Source organism: Schistocerca americana, chromosome 2 (assembly GCF_021461395.2).
Source record: "Schistocerca americana isolate TAMUIC-IGC-003095 chromosome 2, iqSchAmer2.1, whole genome shotgun sequence".
In the NCBI taxonomy this organism is placed as follows: domain Eukaryota; kingdom Metazoa; phylum Arthropoda; class Insecta; order Orthoptera; family Acrididae; genus Schistocerca; species Schistocerca americana.
In genome coordinates, this window is record NC_060120.1 from 791,775,713 (window position 1) to 791,800,801 (window position 25,089).

General features: G+C 43.7%; 1 protein-coding gene and 1 pseudogene across 1 annotated transcript in view; both read right to left on the reverse strand.

Moving 5' to 3' along the window:
* LOC124594436 overlaps positions 1 to 25,089 on the reverse strand; it is an 822,371-nt gene that overhangs the window by 331,516 nt on the left and 465,766 nt on the right. The window lies entirely within an intron of this gene.
* On the reverse strand, positions 12,062 to 12,179 carry LOC124597666 (annotated as a pseudogene).

Here is a 25,089-nt window from a genome sequence, read left to right on the forward strand (position 1 = left end):
TGACGTCATTTTACACACAGTACTTCTGACATCAAATGCGATGCAGTTTGACTGCATTTGCCGGTATACTGGATCTCATACTATCGTATATGCACTGTGCACAACTATTCCATCCGACAATCTTAGTTTTTCTACAAATATCAACGCCTTTATACTGATTTCCACTACTGTAGTACCACAGTAATACTGTGGGGTTTCAGATACATTCCTGCATTCCGATAAACTTCACTAACAAGATTAATCACTAGAAACAACGCTTTTCTATTATGACGAATAGTGGCATACTAATATTTTATCAGAGAGAAGTAAGCTCAACGGACAAAATGTTAGTCACCGTCACTAAAAGAGCCCAGTGTTCGCTTTGAAGCGCTGTTGAAGGTGTAGAAATGGTAATGTGTCATCATTTTATCATCCAACCCTGGTGTAAATCACAGCAGTCAAGTGGTTGGATGAGGAATCTGCGCAATGAGTTGGGACCACGTGGAGACGTGTCAGAATGGAAGAAAGGAGCTGTCGCCTTTTCGCGTGCCGACGATCACACCGTAAATGAAACCTCCTCGATGTGATGGTGAATCAACTAGGACTGACCACTGTGTGTACAATGAACCGTTACCACCGGGTGAAAGGACGGTGGTCGTAAAAAGATTCTGGCCAGTAGATACCGGGGAAGATGGCCACGCCATGTCAGTAACAATCGGTTTCAAACTCGAGATGAATGCAGGCCTATCCCAAACAGCTTCCGAACGAATCTTGTAAAAGGTACTGCGTGCATTGGGCATTTGGGCGATTTACCTCGCTATGAACCACGCACGATGTCACCGCTGCATATATGTAGTCGCACGCATCCACTCGACACTAAGTGGAAGTGACAGAGAAAGGAAGCAATATATTTAAATACAGGAACTGCTTAAGCCATCAGTCAAAATTAAATCCAGTACTCTACTGTGTGCATAGTTTTGGCCTGGCTAAAACTTGGCATTGACTACGTCATTACTGTTCTTCATAATTCTAGCCATTTTTCATCAGCTACTTCTTCAATTGTGCTTTATCGTGTAGATAAAAAAAAGAATCTGCTATTGAATGCTTTATTTGTGTCTAGAAAACCCACTCCATATTTGCAGAACATCTAATAAAAGCAAGTTACCGTCACACCAGAATAAATATAGACATGGCTATTTTATGCCATAACCGCAAAAAAGGAATACTCGCTTTACAGGAAGAATGTTTCAAATGGGTCACAAATAAACATGATAATACGTTACATGACAAAAAAAAGCAATAGCAGAATGACAATATTCTCATTAATTCATAACTTAGCATTAAGAAAACAGCACACACACACACACACACACACACACACGCACACACACACACACATACACACACTCACACACACACACACAATACCTACCCTCCCTCCATCTCCTCTCCAGCACCCCACTACCGAAGGAGATGGCGCAGTAGTCAGCACACTGGACTCGCATTCGGGAGGACGGCGGTTCAAATCCGCGTTCGGCCATCCTGATTCCCTAAATCGCTTCAGGCAAATGCTAGGATGGTTCCATTGAAAGGGCAAGGCCGATTTCCGTCGCCATACTTCCCTAATCCGATGGGACTGATGACCTCGCTATTTGGACCCCTTCGCCAAATCAACCAAACAACCAGCACCCGATTTTGCTCGCGCTCTACAGCTCCCATGATCCTTCAGTCAGCCCTACAGCATGTGAGCAAGACCGCATGTAGAGTGCAAGAGGACGTGTTACGTGCTGCGAAATGTTTAAATGTGGCCTATCAACCTGTATTAGATGCATCTAGTACATACAGAAGAACACAGTGATAAATGAAAATGACAAAAAAATAATGTAAGTGTAAAGAAACACAACCACATGTTCGTAAATAATTTAAATGGCCCGCCAAGAATCGCTACAGAACATATGCGTAGTTAAATAATTTTATTAATAAAAAAAACTATATGGCTCTAGTGACGCTTTCAAGTCTCGAACAACTACGATGTATAAATACAGAATGAAGCGACGAATGGAAATTTGTGCCAAATCGGGGAGTAGGCAAAGTGATCAGCGCATCTACCTAGTAAGCAGGACACTCGGTTTCGAAACCCAGCCTTCGTACAAATTTTCATTTGTCACTTCAGTCTACATATATACATCACAGACGTTTCAGACTTGAAAAGGTCTCGGGAACCATATAGTTTCATTTGATTAAAACAAATATGTCTGTATTTCAGGTAGGACCCCAGTTTCATTCAATGCTGAGGTGCTATTCCAATACAGTTGGAGAGCCTCGGCAATGCTGTTTGAATTTAGGGGATATACCAAGAGGGCTGAGGTGCGAATGAGAATTTGGATTCAGGAGGGAGGAGGGCTAGGGTTGTCCGTGCAGTTGTGCAAAGCCACTGTGCCAGGGTGGCGTAGTGGTCAGCGCATCTGCCTAGTGAACAGGAGACACGGGTTTGAATCCAGGCCTTGGTCCGAATTTTCGTTCGTCGCTTCAGTCTGCATTTATAAATCAAAGAATTATGTTTATATTACTGACCAGTCATGATGAGTAGCATAAATAGGCGAAGCATGTTTGGTAGACACAAATGAAACATTAAGTCGCAAAAGACGGCGTTTATTCTTACGTATACGATAAAGCATAAATAAGTTACTAGTTTTCACCTCATGTCGAATGCTTGTTTGTGCTGACATACACGCAGTGGTGACACCGTGCATGGTTCATGTCACCGCGTTTCCTTCGCTGTTCAAATGGCTCTGAGCACTATGGGACTTAACAGCTGTGGTCATCAGTCCTCTAGAACTTAGAACTACTTAAACCTAACTAACCTAAGGACATCACACACATCCATGCCCGAGGCAGGATTCGAACCTGCGACCGTAGCACTCGCGCGGTTCCGGACTGCTAGCCTAGAACCGCGAGACCACCGTGGCCGGCCCTTCGCTGTTCAAATGGCTCTGAGCGCTATGGGACTTGAGGTCATCAGTCCCCGAGAACTTAGAACTACTTAAACCTAACTAACCTAAGGACATCTCACACATCCATGCCCGAGGCAGGATTCGAGCCTGCGACCGTAGCGGTCGCGAGGTTCCAGACTGAAGCGCCTAGAACCGCTCGGCCACACCGGCCGGCTTCCTTCGCTGTATGGGAGCAGTAATACGCATAGGCCGATAAACTTGTAGCACGTTGCTTCCTGTGCCAATACAAAGGAAGCTGCCCATATGAGCTTGAAATGAGGAACAATTCGTAGATGCTTTTTTATTTCCCGTTTACCATACAGTCTGTTAGGTATAAAGGTACAGATAATGAGGTAGTTGGTACATCAATATACACCCACTTCAGTGTGTTAGTTGGTTTTTCTCTTCATGTAATAGACTTCTCACAAATACATTCTATAATTTACTACACCATGTTTTCTGTATGGTTGTAACTGCTCCACGCGTGTCAGTATGACTATCAATTTTATGTCCACATGTCCCCACTTCAATAGCTGACCTGCTGCCCAGGGAAAAGTAACCATTAATGGGTTCCTCTTCCCACACATACTTGGAGATATTAACCAACTTAAAAACATACTAAGATACTGCGGTGCCTGTGTTATTTTGAATTACAATGTAAAGTTCTTTCGCATAAGCATGCAGACACATGGTTGACGACGTACAGAAGTTCGGATCGGGCGTGAGTTGTCCTCGGATAGCCAAATGGTGAGGCGACCTCTTGCGACAAGCGGGAAACCCAGGTTCGAGTCCCGGTCAGGCACAAATTTCCATTGTCGTCATTCCGTTATGCAGCTGATAGTTGTCCGTATTCGCAACTGCGAATTTCGTGTAGAACCATACAAACCATAATACCTAAAATTTTGACCTACAAATGAAGTAAACATGGTTGTAACGTTTTTTACTACAATGTCTTCGCATCAATACACATATCTACATTTATACCTTTAACACCCTGTATACGCTCTAGCCACATATGATGGGCGGTACTGCCTGAAACTTGCGTGATGAACAAGTTTGAATAAATGAAGGAAAAAAATTAATACAAGCCTTTTTGTCGATATTAATGTGTAAAAAATGAGCTCTTTCATATATGTCAGAGCTGCACAGCACCCAGCCTCCAAATTTTTTAAAAGGTTTATGTATCCAGAATAAATACTGGCGGAAGTATAGCTGTGATGGTGGCTCGTGAGTCGTGGCTGCATAGTTCAGTAGGTAGAGCATTTGTCTGTGGGAAGCGTGGTTCAAGTCCCTGTCCGGCATTAGAGCAATTATCCCTAAATAAAAGGTTGCTATTTGAAGTCGACACTTCTTTCGCATGCGTCATGTGGTACCTGCTAAGCACTGGGCGAAGGTACGCTCCCCAGGCGTCTAAAATTCCATACAGGAAAGTGGAGCGCTACGGCGCGTAGGTTGACAGAACAGAGAGCAGCCGAGCTTTCAGCGTGTGCAGGTGGCTGTTTTCACACAGGAACACTCCCCGCCCCCGCACGGCCTAACACGTGGGGAACACGAGCCGGTGAAACGCTAGCCCCGTCAGCAATTAGGAGGGAAAGGATGTGGGGTGGGGAGGGGAGGGGAAGGGGCATCTGCAAAGCGCGGGCCCGTCTGGCGGCCGGCCAGCAGCAGGTAGGGACTATAAGCACTAGGCTAGCGAGCGGCGACCGCTGCAGCTGCGAGCGATGGCTCACCGCTGGGAGGCGAGCCAAACCCGGTAGTCGCGAGAAGCCACGCCACCGTTTTGTTGGAACACACTCGCCCGATTCACGGAAAGCACCAGGTTAGGACAGCTTGTAGGCGACTTTATTAGGGAACGTTGAGCAAGCCAGTCTTAAAATGAAGCATTAGCTATGGTGAACCCAGTCAGATCATACAAATAAATACATGGACTGGATAAAAAGTAGTGCCACCTCTGCCGTAACGAGAAGGATGTGCGTCGCACGGGATGCCTGCTGATAGCAGGAAGTCAGCTGATGCAGTGCAGTGAGCGGCGATGGGTGTGTTTGAATCGAATGCCGGACATTTGCCACGCTGGACATTTGCCACACCGGACATTTGCCACGCCGGACATTTGCCATGCCGGACACTTGCCCCTTCGCCAGGTAGCTTGAGTAGCGATCCCTCAGGTAAGGGACGCCCTTCCTCGTACTTCTTCTGTCCGCTTTCAAACCGCCGTCTCCACATCTTACTCGATACAACCAGTACTAAGGGACCTTCTTCTTCGACATCTTAGCGAAATACAGAGCTTCTTTTCCGAAATCGAAATATTTATAACTTTTGGGAAACGAAAGCAATACCGACGATTATGTCAGTATGTAGTTAGTTCTGCTAAGTATAAATATAGATCCCTCTGTCCATATGGTAGCTTCCTTTCACGCTTACTGATTGCGATAGAAACAGTCCATCGGCATGGGAGCAACAAGAAAGGAAACGATGTAAAGAGAATGCGAATGTGCGCTAATCATTTATTTTTGATCACTGCATTCGTGCCTACTTTAATTACTACGACTGCATGCCCAAAAGACAATAAGGAAAGAAGAAATGGGTATGTGAATGTTTGAAAAGAAGAACGACATACTCCATATTAATTTACTCTCTAAAATCCCATATCCCTTGCGGCGAAACATTAGTTAATAAAGTGTTGCGGGACAATGTTCAAAACATGACTGAAAATACGTTCGCTAAATGGAGATAAGAACATCTATGATTGACGTGTCATCTAAAGTCAACGTACAATTTTGAAATGTTAGAAAGTAGGAAATGAAGTAATACAGAATGCTATGCTTGTAACGTACGTTGTTGTTCTACATTGTTTAGCTCGGATATTCACAGGGTCACAGGGAAAGCATCCTAGATTTTGGTCTGAAAAGCCGTAATTGTAATGATCTGCACTACAACAGAAACAAGAAGCACAACTTAAGGAAAAATAATGTAATGTGTGTTTCAGCTCACAAACGACATTGAAGCAGATAGTTCCTGTGACGTAATATGGGCAAAGGTTATATTCGACAACCGGAATAAATTAATAACTGGCTCCTTTTACCGACACCCGGTCTCAGATGAAACAGTTGCTGAACAGTTCAAAGAAAACTTGAGTCTCATCACAAATAAGTACGCTACTCATACAATTATAGTTGGCAGTGACTTCAAACTACCTTCCGTATGTTGACAAAAATACATTTTCAGACCCTATTGTAGAAAACAACTTCCGTAATTGTTCTAAATGCTTTTTTAAAATTATTTTGAACAATTAGTTCACGAGACCATTCAAATTGTAAATGGTTACGAAAACACACTTGACCTCTTAGCCACAAATAATCCTGAGCATCACGACGGATACAGGGATTAGTGAACACACAGTCGAGCGAGTCTCAATTCCGTAACAAAGAAATTCACCAAAACTAAACGCGAAATATATCTATTCATAAAAGCAGCTAAAAATTCTGTTGACGTCTTTCTAAAAGACAGTCTCCTATCCTTCCAAACCATGTAAGTCAAGACCATATGTGGCTTAAGTTCAAAGAAATAGTATCAACAGCATTCGAGAGATTCATACCAAATAAATTAATAAGAGACGGAACTGATCCCCCATGGTACACAAAACACGACAGAAAGCTGCTGCAGGAGCACCGAAAAAGGCACGTATAATTTAGACGAACGCAAAATCCCCACGATTGACGAAGTTTTACTGAGGCTCGAAATTTGGTGCGGATTTCAATGCGAGATGCATTTAATAGTTTCCACAACGAAGGTCTCTCTAGAAATGTGGCAGAAAATCCAAAGAGATTCTGGTCCTATGTTAAGTATACCAGCGGAAAGGCTCAGTAAGTACCTTTACTGCGCGACAGCGATGAGGAGGAGGAGGAGGAGACAAGGGACCCAACCCTTCGGAGCACGTAAAACCGTGGCAAATGTCCGGCGTGGCAAATGTCCGCACACCTTTGAATCAGCTGCTGTGTGCACAGTTTGAAAGGGCGGGAGGCCAACTCAAGAGTCCTAACGGAATGTTTAGGAAACAGGAACAATGTGCTGGATCTAGACTGAAGAGGAAAGTGGTCGGAGTGCACAAAAATCTTTCTTTGTGGCATCATCCTTCACGATAATGCGCGATGCCACACGAGGAACGCCATACAGGAGCTCCTGTGTACGTGAGGCTGCTAGAAGGTACTGGAGCAACTATCGTATTCACCCGATACGAGTCAGTGCGACTACAAACTGTTCGTCAAAATGAAGGAACCTCTTCGTGGCGCACTCTACAATAGAAGAGGAAACGTTATTTGTGTCCTAGGCCTTGAGAGACTACGACACACATGGATGCGCTGCGAGGTACGACGTACTCCACCTCTGTGGGGGAAGGTGACAGAGAAGCGAGGCGATTATATTGAGGGCATGTAAGACGCTGAATGTCTGTCAACGAGGTCTGGAATGAATTATAACTGTGTTGCCGCTACTTTTTATCCAAACCATGTACGTGTAACAACCAATGTGGATATTCAGAAGGAAGTAAGACAGGATTGTAGCCTGTCCCCCATGTTACTGAATCTGAATATGTGTAAGCAGTAAAGGCAACGAAAGAGAAATCTGGAAATGGAATTAAATGTCAGGGTTTTTTCAATGGCATTTTAATTCTGTCACAGACAGCAAAGGCCTTGAAGGGCAGTTGAACGGCATGGACAATCTCCTGAAAAGACGAAACGTATTCGCACTTGCGAATTTGGACAATCATCAGCTGTGTTATGGAACGACGACAAAGAAAATTTGGCCGGGTGGGGACTCGAAGCCGGAATTCCCGATTTACGCGAGCGGTCGCCTAACCATTAGGCTACCTGAGAAAGCCTCGTGGTCAGACAAAACTTCCACTTGGATCAGTAATGCGCGTGGCCGGGAGCCGTGCTCAGGTAGACTAACTGTTAGGCGACTATTAGCATAAGGCGGGATCTCGCTTCGAGTCCCGCTCTGACACAAATTTTCACTGTCTTCATTTCATTACACGACTGACTGTTGTCCATATTCGCAACTGCGAATACATTTGGTGTATTTCATAACGCCTGTAGTTGTTGTGTTACATGTCCGTAGGAACACTGCATCGTACTTCTGAACAACACAGGCACTGCAACATCGTGTCTCTTGAGAAGACGTCCTAAGACGAGTATCAACAATAGTAAAACAAGGGTAATAGGATTTAAACGAATTAAATCCGTCATTACTGAGGGAACTGCAGAAAATGACATGTAAAAGCAGAAGATGAGTTATGCTATTCGGGGAGGAGAAATATTGACTATGGCAAAGCAGAGACGACGTAGAATGCATAATGGCCATAGCAAGGAAAGCTTTTCTGAAAAATAGAGATTTTTGCTAACATCGAATATAAGTTTAACAGCGCTGAAAATTAGGTACACTGAAACGGAATGAGGACGTTCTCCGCAGAATCGGCGAAGAAAGGAACGTTTCGAAAAGACTGACAAGGAGAAGGGACAGGATGACAGGAAATGTGTTAAGATATCAGGGAATCACTTCCATGGTACTACAGCGATATCTAGTGGGTAAAAACTGTACGAGGAGACAGAGATTGGCATTCGTGGTGGGCTGCATCAGACCATTCAGAAGTTTGATAACTCAAATAAATTAAATAACAGATGACATACTTCCATGAAAATATTTCGGGAAGAGGAACGCATTAATGTGTAATACTACCTAAATATATCATAGACAATACCCTCCTCGACGACAAAATGTGCCGAGCACATACAAATTTCTACAGTCCACCTCCAGCGTCAACTTCGGGGTGTCTAACATGACGGCACCACAGACCAACATCGCTTCCGGTTAGTGAAGGGAGATTCTGCAGTGACCAACCACGGCCGACCACACCTGCAGATTCTTACTCATCTTTGAACGTCATGCCTGGATTGCCGTCCAAGATAGCAAATTCAACTTGGCAATTCCAAGGAAGAAAATTCAAGTTGGCAACAGCTTGGGCTACACGGGCAGAGTCTATGAAAGCTTCCTCTAACATATGAGCAGACGACACACTCGATGTCATTCAACATCCAAACCAACCACCAGAAGAAAGCAACAACGAATGACATAAATATAACGACCGTGACAACGAGGACACTTGGGGACTAGTGAGAGATGTGCATTGAAAAATAAAATAACACAGTTTGTCCATTTTTTCCCTATAGGTCACTAGTAGTACTGTTTCGAAAAACAATGAACTTATATGCACAAATTATGAGCTGTTGATGTATCCAAACGGGGCAATGTTGAAAGGGAAAAGTTTGTACCCAAGAGTTTCACTCATATGAAATCCTATTCTTAGCCAGTTTTTCGAAACTGGTGCACTATTGTAGTTCCCCGTATCACCTTCTCCCCCCCCTCCCCCCACCTTGCGTCACCCATCATTCATGACCCATGGATCTGTACTATTGTGGAATGGGATTAGTATTATGTCGGGTACCACTGACTGCTCTTGCAAATCTGGTATACGGCATGCCTGGGCTTAACTTCACCCTGTCACTCCGACGCTTGGTATCACGGAAATGACAGGAAGCCATCAGGTAGGCTCTACATTTAGCAGTACTTAGCCGAGAGCAGGAGAGATAGCAGCTGCTATTCCTCCAGCCAGTGGTTTACAGTCTTTTTACAACTTCGGAGCATCATCAACGAGACGGACATTTACTAGCGTATCGTAGGGACACTGGGAATTTAATGAGACGGCAGATAAATTTAAACGTCATGTTATTCGGAAACGATATGTTGTTGAACACTCTCTTCTACAGCTACGGCCTTTTGCTATGTGCTTCTTGTAGGTACTGTATGTTATTAAATGTGTAAGAGCGAAGATTTCTCACCATTAGTTTCAGCTGAAGTTGCACTCTACCTAAACGGTTCTGTAGTTTTGGTATACTACAAAAAAGATGTAGTAAACGGTAGGTTTAACGGCAGTATTGGTCGAGTTGCTACGGAAAGAAACGTAAACTAATGCGTAAGAGAGAAACTGAGAGCCGATGGCTTCTACTTTTCCTTGCTTCGCACACAAATTAGAACCGCACATCATTTAGTGTTAGTCCATTATGTATTTTATGTCCTTTCAGTAGGTTTACAAGTAAAAAGAATTAGTTGGTCGTGTAACTTATGCGCTTTCATGTAACCAAAACAGTTACTTTTGATGAAAGACAGGTTTTATTCGAAAATTGTTGATTTGTAACGTGAAACGGAGGGATTTTGTAGTAAAAATAAATGAAACAGTACAGATTTATCTCACAGCGCTTTAATCGAAATTTCCTCACCAAAAAGGGGAAAAAAAGATGCAAAACAGAAATATATCATATATTCCTTCAATACTTCATCGAAATCATACAAAACAAGCTTCTTTTATTCATAAACAACTTTCGCATTTATCAGTAATAAGAGGGATCTCTTGCCTTTGATCATGATGATGAACGTTCTGTTCAGTACAAAACAACAACAGTAACTAAACATATTTTTTTAATGTTTGTGTTTAGTTATTGTTGTTTTGTACTGAACAGAACGTTCTTCATCATGATCAACACAAACATTAAAAAATATATTTGTTATTGTTGTGGTTTTGTACTGAACGGAACGTTCTTCGTCATGATCAAAGGCAAGAGATCCCTGTTATTACTGATAAACGCGAAAGTTGTTTATGAATAAAAGAAGCTTGTTTTGTATGATTTTGCCGAAGTATTGAAGGAATGTGGGATATATTTCTGTTTTGCATGTTTTTTTAACTTTTTGGTGAGGAAATTGCGTTTACAGCGCTGTGTGATAAATCTGTACTGTTTTATTTATTTTTACTACAAAATCCCTCCGTTTCACGTTACAAATCAACAATTTTCGAATAAAACCTGAATTAAACATTGACGGTTTAAATTTTTCCATAAATACTGTTTATTTTTAAGTAACAGACAGAAGGATAACTACGTAGAACAAAAATGTTACATAGTTTACCCGCCGCTTTGTAAATCCTCAGTAAGTTTTTAGACGGTTCACCGCTTTCGGTTTTTAGCGAGATATAATAAGAGACTCATACCCTGCGTAAAAAAATTGATCGTTATGAGGTAACGCCCGATAGATATGCAACACATCTCATGTAATGGTTCAAATGGCTCTGAGCACTATGGGACTTAATTTCTAAGGTCATCAGTCCCCTAGAACTTAGAACTACTTAAACCTAGCTAACCTAAGGACATCACAAACATCCATGCTCGAGGCAGGATTCGAACCTGCAACCGTAGCGATCGCGCGGTTCCAGACTGAAGCGCCTAGAACCGTTGGCCACACTAGCCGGCCATCTAATGTAAAGATAAAGCAGGTATGACCTTAAATGGTCAAAGCTACTAGGTCAGCTACCACAGTCTACGCTCACTTATGATAGTCTACCGTAGTTTTACAACTCGAGTCCCAGCATTCATGCTGTGCGACTCAAAACAGTGGCTTGAATCTGGAACTATAAACAGAGGGATGTTGTATTATGAATTCCATATTTGCAGTCATTAAGCCTCTTACTCATCGACCTATTATTTTCGCTATTACATTATAATAATAAATCTGTTTGGTAGACCTTTACTGTGCCACAGTGCCTCGATGTCTCATTTATGCTACAATCAGTTTATGTCAGCAGAGCTATACAATTTCTCCGCTGAGAATTATAACTACCTGTGACCAACTACGAAGGAAGTAAGACTAGCATTCAAGGAGTTCCAGGATATCAAACTGTTCACGGTTCTGTATGCGCAGTAGAGCCAACGTACGGGCCATCGGACTCTTTCCGACAAACCCTATGCTGCTAGTTCCTATGTACTAAAAATAAAATAAACTCCGACCGAATAGGCCATGAAGGCCCAACGGTACTAACCGGCTGCCGTGTAATCCTCGGCCCACAGGCGTCACTGGATGCTGAGATAAAGGGGCGTGTGGTCAGCACACCGCACTCCCGGTCGCATGTCAATGTACGAGAACGAAACCGCTACTTCTCGGTCAAGTAGCTCCTCAGTTTGCCTCACAAGGGCTGAGTGCACCCCGCCTGCCAACAGCGCTCGGCAGACCGGGTGGTCACCCATCCAAGTACTAGTCCAGCCCGACAGCGCTTAACTTCGGTGGTCTGACGGGAACCAGTGTTACCACTGCGGCAAAGCCGTTCGCAGTTTCTGTGTATGCCGTAGGTAATTAGTGAGATGTCTTGATGTCGCTACACTGTAGCATCCTGTCAACGCTCCAAAAAAGTATGCACTAAATCTAAAGACGTTCAGTTTAAGACTTTCCTACATGTAAATGAAGGTAGTGATCGATCCACTGCCGAAAACAATATTGCGATTAATATTATTTAACAAAGTCTAGTAATAAAAAGAGAAGACGAAACAACACATTAGACAATAGTGTCTGTAGCTGCCGTATCTCTTCCGAAAACAGCCCATTAGCCACAGTTCAGCTACTGGAGTTAATAATTCATAATACTTAAGTAATAGAAATTTCTAGCGGTGTCGACGTCTGCTAGGAATCACTAATTATTGACATCAATGCGTAAGTGCTCAGAGACTGTTATGGCTGACTACCACACACTTTCATACACCACACGGAGGCTAAGCGATGGGTGATGTTAGTTCGTTCACCTTCCAGTACTATATTTTTAATGGTACTTTTGTTTTCGCACTGCGACTGATTATTGCAACACATTAGAACGGAGTAAAGGATCTCTGAGACTATTCTCATTGTGTGCAGTTGTTTAACAAATTGTCTACAAGAGGATATAGAGTGTGCACCACATAGCAACCCTATTAGACTCTTCTATGAAACAAATGCTTCCTTTGTCAGTGAAGAGTTGTCCCACAGTATGATACCGTAAGACATTATTGAAGGAAAAAGGGATAAGTAAGTCGACTTTTTAACATTTTCGTTTCCAAGCATTGCTGTTATCAAAAGACCTGAAACATGTAATTTCTAGTTTAAGTTCTTATACATATTGCTTTTCATTTACTGATATTCTCTTACGCAATATTTGCCGGCCGTTGTGGCCGAGCGGTTCTAGGCGCTTCTGTCCGGAAGCGCGTGACTGCTACGGTCGTAGGTTCGAATCCTGCCTGGGGCATGGATGTGTGTGCTGTCCTTAGGTTAGTTAGGTTTAAGTAGTTCTAAGTTCTAGGGGACTGATAACCTCATATGTTAAGTCCCAAAATTCTCAGAGCCATCTGAACCATTTTTTGAACAAAAGAGAACCAGCGGAGAAACACACCTCAGTATTCCTTTTGTAATCGAAAAAAAGAAGGAAGAATAGAGTTGAAATTCACCTCGACAGCTAGGTCATCAGAGATGGCGAACCAGTCAGATGCCATTTCTCATTCATCGTAGGACAGTACTAAAACTGAACTTTAATTTAAAATACCACGTAAACCACAAAGATAAGCCTTATCGCCGACTTTGAGATTATTTCAAAATAGTTTTCAGGTTACTAAATTCAAGTTCTCTCTGAGACACAACTAACATCTATATGAAATAGAGGATGGTGAAGGAAAGGGAAACGGTAAACGGTGGGTGCGGCACTTATGACTTCCAGCCGCAAGGGGCACTTCGGTAATGCAATGGCGAAAGTTGAAAATTTGTGTCGGACTGGGACTTGACCCGGATGCTTTGCCTCTCTAAAACGCTTCCTTAACCGACTTGGCCATCTAGACACGCTTTCGGTCGGACCCATATTCTCAACTTATTGCAAGCTGCAATGCAGCGTCCTTCATCCATTAACCGCTACTCGAAAATTATTAATCCCGTAGGTGCTCGGACGACATTAATGCGTCCGCACCGAGTCAAACGTCGAGAAGCTGTCGCACTTCTAGAGAAATGTACACAGAGTGATTGGGCTGCCCCTACTGTGGGTTTATGCAACCTTCAACGCCTCCAACGAGCAAGACTTCAATATTCTCTACTTACCTACACACAAACTATTAGTCCTACATAAAAAACGAACAGTACCTTGTCGTAAGAAACTTACCGTTGTTAAATTTTTAACTCGCATACGTTTCCGCTGGAGGCCACTGGCTTCGAGTTATTCAAGAAGAATGTACTAAAGTGACTTTTAAACGCGTTTTTCTTGAATAACTCGGAAACAGTAGCCTCCAGCGACAACATACACTACTGGCCATTAAAATTGCTACACCAAGAAGAAATGCAAATAATAAACGGGTATTCATTGGACAAATATATTATACTAGAACTGACATGTGATTACATTTTCACGCAATTTGGGTGCATAGATCCTGAGAAATCATTACCCAGAACAACCACCTCTGGCCGTAATAACGGCCTTGATACGCCTGGGCATTGAGTCAAACAGAGCTTTGATGGCGTGTACAGGTACAGCTGCCCATGCAGCTTCAACACGATACCACAGTTCATCAAGAGTAGTGACTGGCGTATTGTAACGAGCCAGTTGCTTGGTCACCATTGACCAGACGTGTACAGTTGGTGAGAGATCTGGTGAATGTGCTGGCCAGGGCACCAGTCGAACATTTTCTGTATCCTGAAAGGCCCGTACAGGTCCTGCAACATGCGGTCGTGCATTATCCTGCTGAAATGTAGGGTTTCGCAGGGATCGAATGAAAGGTAGAGCCACGGGTCGTAACACATCTGAAATGTAACGTCCACTGTTCAAAGTGCCGTCAATGCGAACAAGAGGTGACCGAGACGTGTAACCAATGGCGCCCCATACCATCACGCCGAGTGATACGCTAGTATGGCGAGGACAAATACACGCTTCCAATGTGCGTTCACCGCGATGTCGCCAAACACGGATGCGACCATCACGATGCTGTAAACAGAACCTGGATTCATCCGAAAAAATGATGTTTTGCCATACGTGCACCCAGGTTCGTCGTTGAGTAAACCATCGCAGGCGCTCCTCTCCGTGATGCAGCGTCAAAGGTAACCGCAGCCACGGTCTCCGAGCTGATAGTCCATGTTGCTGCAAACGTCGTCGAACTGTTCGTGCAGGTGGTTGTTGTCATGCAAACCTCCCAATCTGTTGACTCAGGGATCGAGACGTGGGTATACGATCCGTTACAGCCATGCGGATAAGATGCCTGTCATCTCGACTCCTAGTGATACGAGGCCGTTGGGATCCAGCAGGGCGTTCCGTATTACCCTCCTGAACCAACCGATTCCATATTCTGCTAACAGTCATTGGATCTCCCCCAATACGAGGCGCAATGTCGCGAAACCATAAACCGCAATCGCGATAGGCTACAATCCGTCCTTTATCAAAGACGGGAACGTGATGGTACGCATTTCTCCTCCTTACACGAGGCATCACAGCAACGTTTCACCAGGCAACGCCGGTCAACTGCTGTTTGTGTATGAGAAATCGGTTGGAAACTTTCCTCATGTCAGCACATTGTAGGTGTGGCCACCGGCGCCAACCTTGTTTGAATGCTCTAAAAAGCTGATCATTTGCATATCACAGCATCTTCTTCCTGTCGGTTAAATTTCGCGTCTGTAGCACGTCATCTTCGTGGTGTAGCACTTTTAATGGCCAGTAGTGTATGACAGTAAAAAAATTACCTAAATTAAATTTCCTACAAAAAGGTCTTGTCCATATTTCTACATCTACATTGATACTCCGCAAGCCACCCAACGGTGTGTGGCGGAGGGCACTTTACGTGCCACTGTCATTACCTCCCTTTCCTGTTCCAGTCGCGTATGGTTCGCGGAAAGAACGACTGTCTGAAAGCCTCCGTGCGCGCTCTAATCGCTCTAATTTTACATTCGCGATCTCCTCGGGAGGTATAAGTAGGGGGAAGCAATATATTCGATACCTCATCCAGAAACGCACCCTCTCGAATCCTGGCGAGCAAGCTACACCGCGATGCAGAGCGCCTCTCTTGCAGAGTCTGCCACTTGAGTTTGTTAAACATCTCCGTAACGCTATCACGGTTACTAAATAACCCTGTGGCGAAACGCGCCGCTCTTCTTTGGATCTTCTCTATCACCTCCGTCAACCCGATCTGGTACGGATCCCACACTGATGAGCAATACTCAAGTATAGGTCGAACGAGTGTTTTGTAAGCCACCTCCTTTGTTGATGGACTACATTTTCTAAGGACTCTCCCAATGAATCTCAACCTGGTACCCGCCTTACCAACAATTAATTTTATATGATCATTCCCCTTCAAATCGTTCCGCACGCATACTCCCAGATATTTTACAGAAGTAACTGCTACCAGTGTTTGTTCCGCTATCATATAATAATACAATAAAGGATCCCTCTTTCTATGTATTCGCAATACATTACATTTGTCTATGTTAAGGGTCAGTTGCCACTCCCTGCACCAAGTGCCTATCCGCTGCAGATCTTCCTACATTTCGCTACAATTTTCTAATGCTGCAACTTCTCTGTATACTACAGCATCATCCGCGAAAAGCCGCATGGGACTTCCGACACTATCTACTAGGTCATTTATATATATATTGTGAAAAGCAATGGTCCCATAACACTCCCCTGTGGCACGCCAGAGGTTACTTTAACGTCTGTAGACGTCTCTCCATTGATAACAACATGCTGTGTTCTGTTTGCTAAAAACTCTTCACTCCAGCCACACAGCTGGTCTGATATTCCGTAGGCTCTTACTTTGTTTATCAGGCGACAGTGCGGAACTGTATCGAACGCCTTCCGGAAGTCAAGAGAAATAGCATCTACCTGGGAGCCTGTATCTAATATTTACTGGGTCTCATGAACAAATAAAGCGAGTTGGGTCTCACACGATCGCTGTTTCCGGAATCCATGTTGATTCCTACGTAGTAGATTCTGGGTTTCAAAAAACGACATGATACTCGAGCAAAAAACATGTTCTAAAATTCTACAACAGATCGACGTCAGAGATATAGGTCTATAGTTTTGCGCATCTGCTCGACGATCCTTCTTGAAGACTGGGACTACCTTTGCTCTTTTCCAATCATTTGGAACCTTCCGTTCCTCTAGAGACTTGCGGTACACGGCTGTTAGAAGGGGGGCAAGTTCTTTCGCGTACTCTGTGTAGAATCGAATTGGTATCCCGTCAGGTCCAGTGGACTTTCCTCTGTTGAGTGATTCCAGTTGCTTTTCTATTCCTTGGACACTTATTTCGATGTCAGCCATTTTTTCGTTTGTGCGAGGATTTAGAGAAGGAACTGCAGTGCGGTCTTCCTCTGTGAAACAGCTTTGGAAAAAGGTGTTTAGTATTTCAGCTTTACGCGTGTCATCCTCTGTTTCAATGCCATCATCATCCCGGAGTGTCTGGATATGCTGTTTCGAGCCACTTACTGATTTAACGTAAGACCAGAACTTCCTAGGATTTTCTGTCAAGTCAGACAATAGAATTTTACTTTCGAATTCACTGAACGCTTCACGCATAGCCCTGCTTACGCTAACTTTGACATCGTTTAGCTTCTGTTTGTCTGAGAGGTTTTGGCTGCGTTTAAACTTAGAGTGGAGCTCTCTTTGCTTTCGCAGTAGTTTCCTAACTTTGTTGTTGTACCACGGTGGGTTTTTCCCGTCCCTCACAGTTTTACTCGTCACGTACCTGTCTAAAACGCATTTTACGATTGCCTTGAACTTTTTCCATAAACACTCAACATTGTCAGTATCGGAACAGAAATTTTCGTTTTGATCTGTTAGGTAGTCTGAAATCTGCCTTCTATTATTCTTGCTAAACAGATAAACCTTCCTCCCTTTTTTTATATTCCTACTAACTTCCATATTCAGGGATGCTGCAACGGCCTTATGATCACTGATTCCCTTTTCTGTACATACAGAGTCGAAAAGTTCGGGTCTCTTTGTTATCAGTAGGTCCAAGATGTTATCTCCACGAGTCGGTTCTCTGTTTAATTGCTCGAGGTAATTTTCGGATAGTGCACTCAGTATAATGTCACTCGATGCTCTGTCCCTACCACCCGTTCTAAACATCTGAGTGTCCCAGTCTATATCTGGTAAATTGTCTGTAGGACTGACAGTTTGTGCTTAGCGAGCGAGAGAATTCGAAATTCACGCGCATGTTATTTATAGGTTTTACGGGTTGCATAAAGCCCATAGGCGGGGGCAGCTGAATGACCCTGTATATTTGAGTGCTTCTCAAACGTATGCACAAACAATATGTAACAGTGAAATTAGCAATCTCGTTCGGACTATATTTAGCAGGCCAATTACGTGCAAGGAAGGATTCGACACCGGATAACTCCTCGCCATGGGAACATCGGGGAAATTGGACAGTCAACGTCAGTATGAGGGAGCTGAAAGTGGTATTTAGGGCACTGTGGGAGGCATGTTTATCAACACGATGACGCCCCGGAAGTTCTGGTCTCTCTCAAAGCGTAGAGATACGACGTTCCGTTCGTGAAACGCTTCTAGCAAAAGTCCGACAGGGGTTCTGGAAAATCTCCGCTTTCACCAAAGCATGTTACGCGACAAGTGGGCAGGTAAGTCTTCAAGCCCAGACATCTGCACAGGAAACTGATGCAGTGCTAAATGTGGCAGTGTAATTACTGTACTTAGATATACTTATCGATACCTGACATTGTGTTGCATGGTGCTGTTGCAAGGTGCTTTTAGTGCAATTTATTATTTCAGTGTTACAAGCCAGACTGTGCTAACCGTGAAGGGAATTACGCCTGCAGCTTAATGCAAGAGACATTAGGAATCTATTAAGGTCTTCTGGTTGCTGATGACGCTGTACTCGTATATTGCGGAATGCGAGTAAAGGTGCAGTAGTTCCGCATCTATAAGAGAAGTAGTGCACAGATGTACATTATCGCTTTAGTGTGTGTGTGTGTTGGGGAACGGGGAATGGTAGGGGTGCTTTCTGAGCTGGAATGTGGGGCAATCTCATTACAAACACATTAAGTTAATGTTACCTGGTTGACGGAAGGAGAGTACTCGCAGGATGATGAAGCGTGTAGCTTTTGGAGGGGGATAATGCGTCATCTACAGTAACGGCTGTCATTAACAGACTAGTGCAGAGAGATGCAACACGTGCAGTAATATCACTGATGGATGCTGAGAGTTCTTTTCATGTCGTGATCATCTAAATGGAATTTTCACATGACTCAAGTATGACGCAGTTCATATTATCTGCTGCCATCTGAACTTTAATATTAGATGTATTTGTCGTGTTTTTACACATTTATTTAACAGTGTCAGCAATGTTGAATAGTTATTGTTACTACAGATGAAAATCAAAGTACGTGAAAGGAGGATCAGCTGCTCTTCGTAGCTGTACAACATCGCATAACTTTGAAGCCAACGTATTTTAACAAAAAAAAAAAAAATAATTGTTAAGGCTTTCGTGGCCACTTGTTGACAAACTGCCTATTGGCTTCTGTCTCGGGTTCTTCGGCCGATGTTCATCTAATGATGTTTCTGACGTTTCGCCAGCACGAGTGGCTGGCATTGTCAAAACTTCACCCTCCATTGCCGGTGGTGAACTGGAGCCGAGCTCGCGGCCACCTGCACAAACTTTCAAACCACCACCCGAGCCAGAAAAGAGGCATGATTAGTACGCTCGTAACGAGAGCGGGACGAATATGTGAGCCGCAACACCTCAAAAGAGAAATGCAACACCTGGAAACTGTTCTGAGGAGCAATGGGTACTCCACAAATTACATTAGAAGTGTAACAGAGCTAAACACTCGGCGAAGTAAGGAACCAGAAAAAGAAATGTCGGGTACGGCCTTTCTGCCATACATTCCAAGAGTGACGGACAGAATAGGCCGTATATTGCGCAAACATGGCGTAAAGACGATTTTCAAACCGACAAGGAAGATCAAAGAGTGTCTTAGATCGGCGAAGGAGAAAAGAGACCCGCTTGCAGTGTCGGGAATATACCGTATACCATGCACATGCGGAAAAGTTTATGTCGGAATGACTGGACGATCCATTAACATCAGGATCAAAGAGCATAAGCGACATTGCAGGTTGGGGCACGTGGAGAAATCTGCCGTGGCAGAGCACGCACTGAATGAGACCGACCACGTAATAAAATTCGCCGACACGGAAGTTCTGGCTGTAGAGAAGCACTATCACACGCGCTTGCTCAGAGAAGCTGTAGAAATACAAAAATACGCGAACAGTTTCAACAAGAAAGAGGAAAGCCTTAAGGTAAACGGATCCTGGCTTCCCGTACTGCAGCGAACGACCGTCGCAGGTAGCAAGAGGAGAACCGCACCGGAAATGACCGCGGAGAAGCCCTCGGACGTTGGCGCGCCAGGTACATATAGTCTGCGGCCGCGAGCTCGGCTCCAGTTCACCACCGGCAATGGAGGGTGAAGCTTTGACAATGCCAGCCACTCGTGCTGGCGAAACGTCAGAAAAATCATTAGATGAACGTCGGCCGAAGAACCCGAGACAGAAGCCAACAGGCAGTTTGTAAAAAAAAAAAAAAAAAAAAAAAAGCCTTCAGTCACAACTTTTCGTGTTTTATTAAGTACACGATGCATTTCGGTCCCTGTGGGTCCATCATCAGGTGTAATTTGTCATAATACATCCTTTATTTTTTCCCTTGAATGAGGTGAAATGCATATTCCTGTCACGAAAAGGTTTAATGCTAGGTTATGAACTTCGTAAGTCAAATGCAGAAAATATGTGCGAAATGGTGGAAAAAATGAACAGTGTAAACTTAGCATATAATCCCAGAAACGCTATTTTAACATTTTAGCACCAGCATACATTCTTTTCTTCTTCGTTGCTGTGTGCTGTTGCTAAAAAGTTAAAAACGCGTTTCTGGGATTTTTTTTTGTAGTCGAGCTGTAGCACGCTTTCTCCTCTGCCGTAACTGCGCTTAGTGGCTTCTGCAGTGTCGTGTGACAGATGCAGATGCGTTTCACAGCATCTGACATATTTAATGGGGTGAGGTCCTCTCTAACACGTACTGCGGTCCGTCAGCTTATGTGATGTCGAATCGGGGAGGTGTCGTTCCCTACAACTTCGATGCTTCGTCAGCATCGTTAGACGACGTATCCGGACCTTAGTTCCTATTCTCGATTTGATCCTCAGGGCATTCTCTACAACGTTTCGAAGTTGACAGGATCGTGTCGTTGTTGTGGTTTTCGGTCAGAAGACAGGGTTGATCCAGCTCTCCATGTCATTCTACCCCTGTGGCCGAGCGGTTCTAGGCGCTTCAGTCCGGAACCGCGCTGCTGCTACGGTCACAGGTTCGAATCCTGCCTCGGGCATGGGTGTGTGTGTGATGTTCTTATGTTAGTTAGGTTTAAGTAGGTCTACGTCTAGGGGACTGATGACCTCAGATGTTAAGTCACATAGTGCTTAGAGACATTTGAACCATTTTTCATTCTATCCAGTGCAAGCCCCTTCGTGTCTCCACAACTACCGCAATTTGAACCTGCTTACTGTATTATAAATGCTGTCTGTTTTCTGTATGAGCTGTTTATAACCTTTAGCTCCCTGTAATTTCCCCTGTAACTCCATAACTTCAAAGAGTGTATTCTAGTCGACATTGTCAAAAGCTTTCTCCCAATCTACAAATGCTATAAACGTAGTTTTGCCATCATTCAACCTATCTTCTAAGGAAAGTCGTAGGGTCAGTATTTCTTCGCGTATTCCTGTATTGCTGCGGAACCCAAACTGACCTACCCCGAGGTCGGCCGCTTCCAGTTTTTCTTCTGTAAATAACCTGTGTCAATGTTTTACAACCACGACTTGTTAAACTGATGCTCAGTATTATTCACACCTGTCTGCTCATGCCTCCTTCCGAATTGGAATTATTCCATTACGCACACTGTAATGAGGCTAGCGCTCCGATGTAGATGTATAGTGCACGGCGGAGGGTACGTCGTACTACTGCTGGTAACGTGGTGTCCTGTTCCATTAGAGTATCGTGCCAGGGAAGTATGTCTACCATCCTCTCACTTTATTCTTATGATACCCACATGACAATGGAAGCGTAATTTTCTAATCTTCCACGAATATCGATTCTCTAAAGTTATACATATCGGTTTCGCCGGAACAACGTCGCTTTCCATCCAGTCATTCCTATTTGAGTTTCCTGCACGTCGCTGTTGGACGTCTGGGTCATACCGACCTGTGACGACTTGAACCACGCGTCGCTGAATTTGTTTGATGTCTGCCGGCGTGTCTGCCTCATAAAGCCTTCAAACGCTGCAGCAGTACTTTTAAAATTGTGCGTTAGCGTCTTGCATGCGATTTCATTTACACGTGCGCAAAACATTTCCAGAACGTTTTAAACAAATCTCAGTTTCCCATTCACCTTCCCTAGTACTGATATTGCGTGTTCGTTCACTCCCTCATCGCTTCGTAGTGTTAAAACTACGCGACCGAGCTTCAGGCGTTTACTGTCTATCTTGTAATCGGATACTATTGGGTTCTCTCTCATTACAGCGAGCAATGACGTGCGATGATCAACATTTCAAGAAAGATGACATGTACTACGTCAAGTAGAAGTACTGTACAGGTCTCTCTGCGTTTCCATACAATCGCTAAACGACGACACATCCTTGCAGACAAAAGAATAGACGTATCGTCCTCTTGTGATAAATCATTTCTGTACACTGAGAATACATGTGGTGCTGTAACGCCTCCTTGAGGCGCACCGGATGTTACATCCAGTTCTGTTCAACACTCACACTCTAGTAATACTTACTGAGTTCTGTTAGTCAAAAATCCATGGAGATAATTACATGTATATTAAACTAAAATGCAGGATCGCATCTTGTGGTGGTTGTTGTAGTATCCAGCTCTCCATGCCAGCCTGTACTTGCAAGTCTTTTCGTCTCTGCAGAACTATTGCAACTTGCATGCATTTGAAATTGCTTACTGTAGTTGGGTATCGAAGTCCTTCTGCAATTTATACCCACCCACCCCCCACCCCTCTGCACCTTGAACAGAACCTATACTTTTAAGATACCTGTGTACTAGTAGATAACGATACAGCTGTGTCAAATGAAAGTTTTGATACTATTCACATTCTAACGATTATACCGAGGTATACAGACAGCGGTTTTTCCCCAGTCCATTTGCGAGTGGAACACGAAAAAGTGAGTACCAGTGGTGCAGAGTACCGTCACGCACCGCACGGTGGCTTGTCGAGTGTGCACGTGGATGTAGATGTAGATCTCAAATGCTTCGAATCTCATCTGCTCCGGTTTTCCCGCAGTCCATGTTTCACTACCGTGCAGTGCTGTGCTCCAAACAAACCTCCTCAGAAATTTCTTCCTCAAATTAAGGTCTTTGTTTGAGACTAGTTGACTTCTTTGGCCAGAAATGTCTCCATTACAACTGTATAACATGGATTTGTAAAAATCCTGCGATTTACGGAGCATGTTTATACTGAAGAGTGTTACTGTTTCGACAGCTGTTAAATACAAAATTTGTGAAGTTTAAATAGTGTTTTTTCAATAATATTACTTATTTATCCAGTTACTTTATCACGAAAGTGAAGAGATCCTAATTATCGACAGTATTGTTTCATGAAGGCATTATAACGAATCATCCATTACAAGTGAAAGCATTTTGTTCCGAAAGGTGTCCAACTCAAGCCTCTTTCAGACAATAAAATGCGTTTTATTACAGGACAAAACCATGTACTACGACATTAAAACCCTTAAAATGAATATTAGTTTTTAACTTCTGACTCTCACAAGAGTAAACGTAATTAGGACCTACCTGCTGTTCTTGTCCCGTAAAATGAACTGTAAACATTTCTGTTTCTATTGTTTTAGACAGAGGTGTCGAAGAAATAATTTTAGTCAGCTATCATTTTTAATTAGACTGTGGGACTGGGTTGTTTAGAATCTCCCTCTATAGCCCCACTGATAATTACTTGCTGCTTCCGTATGTGTCCTGTCAACCGACCCCTCCTTTTAGTGAAGTTGTACCAAGTTTCTGCTTCTTTCAACCTCTTCAATAATTAGGCCTACATGATCTAGTCATGTAATCTATAACATTCTTAAGAAATATTTCAGCTCACGGTAGCCGTGCGGTCTGGGCGCCTTGTCACAGTTCGCGCGGCAGCTCCCGTCGGAGGTTCGAGTCCTCCCTCGGGCATGGGCGTGTGTGTATTGTCTTTAGCATAAGTTAGTCTAAGTTAGATTAAGTAGTGTGTAATCTTAGGGACCGATGACCTCAGCAGTTTGGTCCCACAGGATTTACCAGAAGTTTCCAAATTCCTGAAATATCAAAGCTCAAAAGATTTCTTTTTCCTTCTTCTCTGCATTGCTTATCGTCGAAGTTTCACTTCCGCAAAAACCTACATGTCAGATAAATACACTGCACGACAAAAAATCTGAAATACCCAGAAAACCTGATCGTATGACAATGTAACTGCGTACACACATACATTTATCCATGGTTATGTAAATTATGAGAGTTGTAATTCTCTGTTACAGGTAGAACGGTTGGCAGAGCAAACTAGTGTTGTTTATGTTCAGTGTTGCTATCATACCTGGTAGGGTATACAAAGGGCCGCAAACTACGTCAGGTGCTGAGTGGTCACTGTGCAGGAAACGGAGATGCCGCATACTAGTATGAACGCATTATCAGTATGTGATTTTTAAATGATCTCTTTGTGGTTCTGCTTTTGGGCGCTTGGTCGACTCGTGCAATGTCCAGTTTTGTGAGGCATTCAGATGTTGGACTGCATGGGAACGTGAATGCAGGCATAGTCGGCGAGAAGAATCCGGTCGACCACAAGGGAAGTTCGGCGTAGTGCACTAGTCACATTGCAACAACTTCACATATGCGCCTGACATGCGACAAGAACGCCCTACAACTTTGTGTGTCATCTAGAACCATTGACCGGAAACTATCAGCAACCGTCCGATAAGTAAATTGCCGCCAACACCACTGCATTTGGAATGGTAGCGTGACTGGGAAGCAACGACTGTTAATGAACGGCGTTGAATTATGACGAGCGATAATCATGGTTCTGCGCTATCAAGGATGAGCATCGTCGGCGATTATGGCGGCGACCTGGTGAGAGGTCCCGTTTTTTTAATGTTTTGGAGAGGCACAGTGGTGTCATGTCTGGGGTCATGGTGTAGGGAGTCATTGGATGTGACTTCA